We start from the raw sequence: 10,050 nt of genomic DNA, 5'->3' as shown, positions 1-10,050 counted from the left end.
GAGTTTGATGGAGACTAGTAGAACAGCTCTCTGGTTGAAGCCCATTGCTAACTTTTGGAGACAGAGAGCAGTATCATTCTCTTCTAGCTAGTCATAAGACACTCCATGTCCAAACTTGTTCAGTGTCCGAATGACCTTAATGTTTCCAGTGAGTGCTTTCACCGCATAAGAAAGCAGGAAATGTTTTGGTGGTTTATGCTGCCCACGTGTCACAGCGTATATCATGTCCTGGCTAAATGACTCAACTAGAATAGCAGTCCTGTGGGATGTATTCGTAGTACTAGAATCTCCAGTGAGGAGCCCGACAAGAAATCGCTTTAGTTGATTTGGTATGGCGATATGAGTAGCTACATCAGACGGATGGTATGGCCATGGTGTGGATATCATGTCCTGTTTGATGGCCGTTCGGATATGTGATGAAGTCTGATCTATGATCTTGTTGACATCTGTAGACTTGGCCTTCCAAAGCTTAAGCTCCCTGTGTAGAGTTTGATTTTCCAAGACAACATCCTTTAATGATACACAGTAGGGAACCATCAACAACTTTCCCTTGTCATCGGGAAATATTTCCATGGAACCTCCAAGCTCGGATTGCAGTCTTCTGTGGATATTCTTCTTTGTTGAATCCTTCAGAAGTTTAACTCCACCAGATAACTATATTTAGGTGAATAAAGAATCTTTGACTAGTTGAAATAATAGACACAAATTACTGTCCTAACTGCATTACGAGCTGGAAAACAGCAATTTTGGTGGCCATCTTGCATTTTGGCGGCCATCTTGGATTTATTTTCATCAAATGTGTGTTCAATGTTTTAGGTAAAGACAGAAATGAAATCTACGACTCATAATACCTGGTCATATAGACACCAAAATCACTGTCCTAGCTGCTCTAGAACATGATATATAGCTAAATGAGCATTTTGGCGGCCATTTTGGAAAAGGGGAGATAACTCACATAAAGCTGCCCCCCACAATGCTATCACATATTTTCTAACTCTAGGGGTCCAGACTTTCCCAAAAATCACTATTAGCATTCTCCCCCCCCCCCCGATTTGATACCGACCAACCCCCCTGGCTGATGGACTATACTGTCGCCGGCGACTTATATCCCCCACTGCTGTCTAGGAGGCCTGTGTCTGATGATCAATAGAGATTAAACATTGGCCTGTATTGATATATTGATAGCATATGCGATACGAGTACGTCCTAAGGCTTTATAGCAATGTGTGCTGACGGCTGGTGCTTTGCCCGAGAGCTTGCATACATCTTCTGCTGAGATTAGAAATTTCTGAATTTTAGTGGAACTGTGCATGCCGTTATTAGTGGTGTAGAGCAAGCCCGACCATAACGTAGCAGCCGCTTGTTCCGTTGCTAGACTTTCAACAATCATACTGAGCAGTGTGCAAAAAAGACTGCTTTTAGAAGTTGCGGTTGGAAGTGAGGTGGTCGTTCTGATACATACTAGCGATATATATATATATGTACATACATATCGTATCAAGAGCGTATAAAGAAGGATATATACGCTCCTTCTTTATACGCTCTTGATCGTATGTGTATAACCCTATTGAATGGTATATTGATCTCATGGGGTAATCGGCGCGATACGTACAACGATAAGCACAATCGCATCTCATCGTTGGCACAGCGGTGGATCGCGGGATAGCCCGTGGCGCTCTTGAACTATCTATCGTACGCATTGCGAGAATACATAGAAGATTAGAAAGCAAAATAGGTGGCGCGTGCAAAGTGCGATAAACAGCATCACAGCCTGTTCGTTCGTTTAACGTAACAATAAATGGTTATTTTATTCCATCGATGAATGCACCTTGTAAGACACTTGCACCAATGTACACTTGTTGTAAGACACTTGCACCAGTTGTTGCACCAATGTAAGACACTTACATTAAAATTGTTGACCTACAGTAAATGATGTCCTTATCAGACGAACTTCTTATTACCAAGTATTACTCTTTAGAAATGCATTTGCAATTAGAGCACTCGGAGAGCACAGACCTCCGCCAAGGCTGCTGATTTCTCTCAATGTGAAATTTTTAATTAATTAATTAATTAATTAAGTGGAAAAATTAATTAATTAATTAATTAATTGGATCCGGATTAGTGGGAGCGTGCAGGTGGGGAGGACTGTGGTTGCCCCTTAGCCTGTGGTTGTGTGTTTGTAAGTCTACAGCCAGCGCACCTAGCGGAAGTGAACTGAAACGTGCATGGTAACAAACACACAAACCAACACTCAAAGACACGCCGGTGAAAACATAACCTCCGCCAAGCCCCTGGCGGAGGTAATTAGTGCTATAGCATTACAGACACATGTCAATGTCAATTGTGTTAGGGTATCAGGCATGTGATAAAATTCATGAACCCGACTAACTTTAGATTAGCGTAATGTTAATGAATAATTCATCCAACTAGAAATACTATCAAAATTCTCTAGACTGACCCAAAGCTAATAAATTCGCCCAGTATGTCTATAATTATCATTGTGTACTGTAATTCTTCACATTAGTTATGATATACCTAGGATCTCTTTACTAAATATTAGACGAACTGTTAATGTAAAAGATTAAACCTGTCATATTTATAAATAATTATGTACAATCAAACAAGTAAGCACTGTTGCTCATAAAAATTCATTTATAATAATGTAATTTTTGAGGCTGTGTTTTGTTCATTTGTAGATATTGGGTTTTGTTGCGTTGTTTGCTTTCGGGATTGGCGCTTTCTTGGCGCTGATGTCATGGAAATCGACAGGGTTCGGCCTCCGTGGATAGCGCGGAGGACAAGCTATATAGCAGGTGAATATGAACACAGAATTTCCCTCGTCAAAATTTCATTTCATTTGTATGGTTCTGAATTACATTTCAATTCGATTTCGAGTGTATTTTTATGGATTGTAGACGAAATATCTACCTCTAATTTTCATAATTAACAACAGATATAATAAGCATTAAAACGACTTACTGAACTCTAATTGACCAGTTCGAACGTGTTTACATTATTACTAGAGTAATTACACCTTGGTCTCGTCCATACAATACTCGTGTGTGATGGCACGTGAAAATATGCTTTAAAACTAATTATCTCCGTATAAGCTTGCATTAAATCTATATTGATATTTACCAAAAATACACTCCACTATTCATATGTGTGACCAGTGCGTTTGACCGTCCACCCTACAAGCACAGTGCTTCTCGACTCCTGCCGAGTGTCTAGAATGTTTTTGCCCTAAGATAGTCAAGTCATCTATTCATAGCCATCGTGTCTACATAACATGGTGACATTGTACATAATTTATTATATAAACGATCAACTAAATGCGTTATGCGATCAGCTTGCTACATCTTAAATTACTATTAATGTTAAATATTAAAAAGAGTATGTGAATTATAGATAACTTCTCTAATTCGGTTATACAAAGAATAATTCGTTAGCACGTAAAATACCATGTTCTTGGGGATCTCGGCAAATTACGTAACACCACGCCTATCGTGAAAGTATTGGTAAATAATGATACGTTGTTTTGTGAAGCTTTTCATTTTTGTCGAACTTTTTTGTGTTAATTTCTACAATTGCTTGTGCTTTCAGCGGTCATTGTCTGTAGCTCTTCGCGTGCTTCTGGGATTGCTGGCACTGGTTTTACTTTAGCTCATAACAAAATGGTTAGCCATCCAGGACACATCATCGATATGGACGAACGAATGAAGAGTCGTCACGGATTTATGTTGTGCAATTACTTGATTCACAATTAATGATAGTGTAATTCCCTTCCCCTAATAAACAGATTTTAATTAAAAATAATCTACTAACACTAGTACGCCAATATGTCGCGATCGCATTAAGAACGTTTAGCCTAATTGTAAACAATATATTAATAAAGACACTGCAAAAATCGTGCGCGACTTTTAGCCAAACTAAATGCGGAACAAACATTGGTGAGAAATAGACCCATTGGGTATTGCTGCAAAGACACATCTTCCGGCCAATTTTCTTCAGATTAGCACTGCTAGAGGCCTATAGGTTTTTATGCGGTGTTGTTCTCATAGAGCAGAATAACTACGCAAACCACGCACATCTGAATAAATTATACGGCCAGATAATTGTAATTGACATTGTAAGTGACGTTATTGTTTATGTCCTGACTTCGCGTCTATGTGAAGCCTATCGTAGCTCGATGTAACGTCTAATAGTTTCTCGTAGAATCATGCACTGCATGCTCGTCACATTGTTTATGCAGTTTAAATGCATTTTTACGAAACTATCAGATGAAATGTCAGTAGCTTTTCGGTTAATTTTTCGTAGTCGTATATATCGATACGTTGCTTTGTATAGGCATGCAATTGGTGATTTCAGTACAATTCGTAACAAACTATTGTATATGAAACTACTAGCATGAGGTTATCTATAGTGTCCTCGGTAGCCATAGATAATCGTGAAACGTGTAACTTGTCGTATAGTAACCTGTTGATGTGTTAAAAATTCATTTTCATACATACACGCGTTAGACACATGTTAGTAAAAACGGATATAGCCGTTAACATGCCGTATTAAAAGGAATTAGATTGTATAAATGTTAAATAAATGATGAATGAACAACAAATTACTAGAAACTCATTATATTTTTATAGGAAACAATTTCGATTTTATTGCGTTATAACTACGGTACGGAACGTAACTATCCAGAAGAATCAAATAACTAGGGTCGAAGAATGTTTTCTGTAATTACAAAGTTTACAAATTTGCATCACACTTACACGCAGCAACTACAATTGAAATCGGGTACCTGAAATACAAACATAAAATCATGAAGGTGTCAATCAGCACGCGCGCGCACACAAGTGATATAGATGTTTAAATGAATGAATTAATGAATGAATGGATGGATGGATGGATGGATGGATGGATAGGTGAATAGATGGATGGATGGATGGATCGGTGGCTGGATGAATGGATGGATAGATGGATGGGTGGATGGATGGATGGAAGGGTGGATGGATGGATGAATGGATGGATGGATGGATGGATGGATGGATGGATAGGTGAATAGAAGGATGGATGGATGGATGGATGGATGGATGGATGGATGGCTCTGGCTGGATGGATGGAATGGATGATGGATGGATGGATGGATGGATGGAAGATGGACTAGATGGATTGGATGGATGATGGATGGATGTGATAGGATGGATGGTGGATGGATGGTGGATGGATGGATGATGATTGTGGATATGGATGGATGGATGCGATGGATGGAATGGATGGATGATGGATAGATGGATGGATCGGATAGATGGATGGATGGATGGATGGATGGATGGATGGATGGATGGATGGATGGATGGATGGATGGATAGATGGATGGATGGATGGATGGATGGACGGACGGACGGACGGACGAACGGGTGGATGGATAGATGGCTGGATGAATGGATGGATGGATGAATGCATGCATGGAAGGATGTATGGATGTATGGATAGATGGATTGATGGGCGGGGAGTCGGGGAGTGTGATAAAGTGTCAACGTAGGCCGTCGAGACAATTACAGAGTTGGATTATGATGTGTGGCAAGAGGAGGAAGCAGCGGATTGATAGTCAAGTAGGGTTGGGTAGGTGGGCATGCAGGTGAGAATATTGGCCACCTTTTATGATACAGGGAAGCGATTCGTTCCAATTTTTATTCAAAATTATTACTAAATATGTAGTCTCGTTTTTAAATATATAATTCCGACAAATGCGATTTATCTTAGCAGATATAGCATAGCTGGGAATCGTGGCGCGATGCTGCGAGCAAAGTGAAGCACGTAGGTAAGATTTTACCATGCACACATGCCGTCGGCCCGCCCGCGACTGGTTTGAACGTATTCGAACGAACGAAGAAAATTTTCTTGGCAGTAAACGGTGACCGACGCACGAGCGCCATCTTCATGTACATTAATATCGATATAGCGGGGAACCCAGTGCGTGATGCTGCGAGCAAAGTGAATATTATAGATCGGATTTTACCAAGCACACGTGCTGTCAGCCCGCCCGGCTCCAGTTTAAACGTATAAGAACGGCCGAAGAAAATTATCTTAGCCGTGAGCGGCGACCGACGTCTGCGCGCCTTTTTCATGCACATTTAGCATATCTGAGAATTGCGGCGCGATGCTGCGAGCAAAGTGAAGCATGTAGATAAGATTTTACCATGCACACGTGCCGCCGGCCCGCCCGCGAATATATAATAGCCATGGGCAGAGACACGTCTGACTCTATGATCTATCACACGTTTTAAGGATTGGAATGTTTTCTGCATTATGATTAATTACAGGAATCATTGGGATCACAATTTTTTATGTCTAACTACTCCTGAGTATGTGTTCAGTACACGTGTATGCTTTTAATAAAATTATATATGGATATATTTTGTTTGTCATCATACATTGCTTCTCTTGCGCGACACCAACGCGCGCGCGCCGACCAAACGGCAAAGGAAAATGTACAGAACCGGGATGATGAAAACATTGAGCTTCCCATTACTGAATAGGGGAGGCAGTGCGTTTCCAATTTTGAAAAGTCACATATTCCTGAACCTGTCATCTCGCTTTTAAATTCATAAATCTTAGAAAATGTTATTGCTATTAGCAGATAGTAGGTGTAGCAGACTGGTGTGAACGCATAATCTGCATATACATAATCACCTCCGCAGGGAGTATTTATCGCCTTATAATTACTGTTACTCATTGGGAACAAGATTTTACAAATTTAACTACTTCTCTTTATGTGCTTACTACATGTGTATAATTTCAGCAATTATATATGTGTAGAAACCGTGTAGCATTATCCATAGCATTATCAGGAGTGGATAAAGGGTCCTTTATCCATTCCTGGCATTATCGCAAAGCGCCTCTCTGGCGCGACACAAGCGCCGACCAACGGCAAAAAAATACAAAACAAAATTGTTAAACTTTAACTTGACGTGATGCGGCCATGATGCCGAGGCGCGCCGAGGATTGACACTTTGTGTCTTCCAATCACAGCCTACGCCGCACCAGACTTTGATATTTTTAAATATGGGGACCCATTGGACCACCAAATCGCCGATCTCAGGAACTAGGGCATTCTGCTATGTTAGAACGGTTTCCTACGATAGAGTTTGCCACAAATATAAAAATAACACGCTGTTTAGCGCACTGCGCTACGTCCTTCTGTTGGATTTTCGCATCTCCGTAATCAGAATAAACCCCTTCGTTGATGGGCATGAATGGGGCGTCACCGACGTGACTGCCTACCTACTGTCTTTCGCCAGCCTGTTTACTTTTCGTAAATAATGAAATGCCCGGCCGATGCATTTCGCAAATTTTTGGCATTTTCACTCGCTGTCGGAAGTGAACGAGTGCGTCATTCCTTGAACAGTAAAGTTTTTCTTTAAATTAAATAATTCCGAAAATCCCTAACCGCGCTACTCGATTGTTTTAGCCAATGAACGTAGCTGTGTGTGTGACGTCTTGCCCGCGCGCTTTATGCTTGGCTTATAGCGGGCCTTGAAATGGATATTGGAGGCAGGCACCTCGCAACACGCGTGTTTGTTTACATATAGCTTTGTGACGTACGGTGTTCGGGAGTTCTGCGATGATAACCTCGTCATTTCTCAGCATTTCTTAAAGTGCATGGAACATTTTACCAATTTAGTGGTGTCAGTTAGTCACGGATATGTCACAGTAAGTACTAACCGTATATGTTTCACATACGTTCACCTATTTTTGCACACAGGCGGTCGATCATTGTGAAAAATTGTGTGAAGATTTATTTTTATTGAGACGTTCCAAGTGCCTGTGCTTTCATTAGTCTTGTAGGTCATTGCACGTGCGTCAAGAGCCATAAACTCAACACAATTTCATCTCTGTTATTGTTTACGCCTGAATGCGTGATTGATCAGGGAGGGGTGCATGTAAGAGGGAGACATTTTCTTAGGGGTTCCGAAAAACACAATTCCACTTGACAATTTAATGGGCCATTTCAATTGGACGCTCTGCATAATGGACCCCAACAAGCCCTAGCTTTGACTGACTAGACAAGGAATTCAAAGGTCTGTATATTGCTCTTATTTAGCCGCCGATAGTTCTTATTTAGAACAAAGTCTTCATTGTTATCTTCTAAAACTACAGACCATTCGCTGACCGCTGTGGAGACGTGCGCCGGGCCTCGAATTTGGCGCACGTGTCCACTGCGGACAGCGCTTCATACTTGAACATCCCCGCGGTCGCGTGCGCATATCCCGCGGAACTGCGCGTCTCATCTGCGCGCAGCTCTCAGGATCAACAGCAAAGCTGAGCCACACAGGCACTTGGAACGTCTCAATAAATAAATAAAAAGGTAAATAAACACGAAATTTATTTACTACCAAAGTCTTAATGTTTCTCTACTCTATTTCGCCTATAATCACCTGTAAATGCCGGTCAAATGCTCATCTGAAACACATGCACAAGTACTCCGCACGCCTGCCCTGTGCACAAACAACACGAATAAGAGAGACTCCTGATATAACTAGTAATATATGCCGTTTAAGTTACACTCTATTACATTGCATATATGTGAGTGCTGTACTGTACTGATTGCCAAAGTTCAGTTGTTTTCAACTTGGTTTCCACCCAGCCTCAAGTGTTCTGCTTATCCTGGTGTTAATTATGTTAAACATTGTTTCTTTATCTTGTTACCATGCAAACATGCCCCAATTTTATGCATCATATTATTCATTATTTCCTGTCTAGTGCGTGTACACTTAATTGTTACAGTTACTTGCAGTATTCATTTGTCAAGTCAAACGTATGTTACTACAGATGTTATATACGCCTACATTTTATCATTTTATTTTGTATAAATGCTTTATCCATATAATTCTTGTGAGTTATTCCTTTACTTGCCTATTTATGTCTTGCTCGCAAATTTGGTTAGTTTGCTTGTTAATGTTTTTGTTTTTTGATCCGTAGCAAAGAGCTTATAATGATAATAATAATCATTATAAGCTCTTTGTCCGTAGGCCTATATATTACTAGTTTTCTTATATGCTCATTTATTGAGGTTTGAGGGTTCTGTTTTGCTGTTCTTTTTATGTATTGGGATGACTCTTGCTGCCTTCATGTCATCGGGGATTTTTCCTTGGATGACTGACATGTTGATTACACGTGTAACAGCTGAGCAAATAATATTTGATCCATCTTTTATAAATTTTGCAGGCATATTATCTTGATATTGTTATCTAACCCATTAGCTTTACCTGCACGTATTCATGTTTTTAAGCACCCTTAGTAGGCCTACCTCTTCCTCTCCAACCGTGGTAAAAATACAAATCTAATCTCACTCATTTAGGATGTTTTACACATTCGGACGTCAGAACGTCTATTCGTATTATTATTAAATCTTTATTGCATATAATTCACATTCAAATGTACCGAAAGCAGTCTTTTACATGGAGAACAAATCTGATGGACGCAATAGTGTTGAGCTAAATAATAAAATTACTTGATTTGAGTGCAATAATTTCAAGGTACGGCAGGGGATCATTTCTGTCTGGTTTGTTATGATGGTTGATGTACTTGTATATAAATATAAGTGTGTGGTATTTTTGTGGGAATAACCTTTAATTATGCGTAGAGTATAATTTTGTCCCACATGATCAATCTCAATTTTCAATCTCACATGAGTTAGCTGGTGAGTTGAGCTGCCCGATCTCCAGGCGGGTCATCTTAATTGACTCACGCGGACATTGACCTACAGGCGGGTAAACTCGACACACGAAAATGTGCGGACTCGGGACGTTGAGAAGGTTGGGCTCCATATTCTTCTGCGAGGGAGACAATGCGTTTGATTTTTTTTATAGTAACCTATTCCGGAGTATGCATTTTAATTTTTAAATACCTAATTCTAATAAAATATGATCGCTGTTAGAAGATAGTAGCCATGCCGAACATTATAATCACAAAGAATGGATAACGCTAAAGACGCAATAAACTTGTGATCTAACTTCAGTCGGTAAAGAAATACACACAATTTATCGG

The 10,050-nt window shown here is 40.2% G+C and overlaps 1 long non-coding RNA gene across 1 annotated transcript in view; it reads left to right on the top strand.

The window, feature by feature from the left end:
* LOC106811695 overlaps positions 1 to 4,615 on the top strand; it is a 5,332-nt gene extending 717 nt beyond the window's left edge. The window contains exons 2-3 of the long non-coding RNA XR_001394191.1: positions 2,697 to 2,813; positions 3,604 to 4,615. This is a non-coding gene — a long non-coding RNA (uncharacterized LOC106811695). The remainder of the gene's footprint in view (positions 1 to 2,696; positions 2,814 to 3,603) is intronic.
* The last annotated feature ends 5,435 nt before the right edge of the window (positions 4,616 to 10,050 follow it).

Source organism: Priapulus caudatus, unplaced genomic scaffold (assembly GCF_000485595.1).
Source record: "Priapulus caudatus unplaced genomic scaffold, Priapulus_caudatus-5.0.1 Scaffold564, whole genome shotgun sequence".
NCBI classification, from domain to species: domain Eukaryota; kingdom Metazoa; phylum Priapulida; class Priapulimorpha; order Priapulimorphida; family Priapulidae; genus Priapulus; species Priapulus caudatus.
Note: the sequence above shows the minus strand (reverse complement) of the source record. Positions and strands in the feature narration are given on the sequence as shown.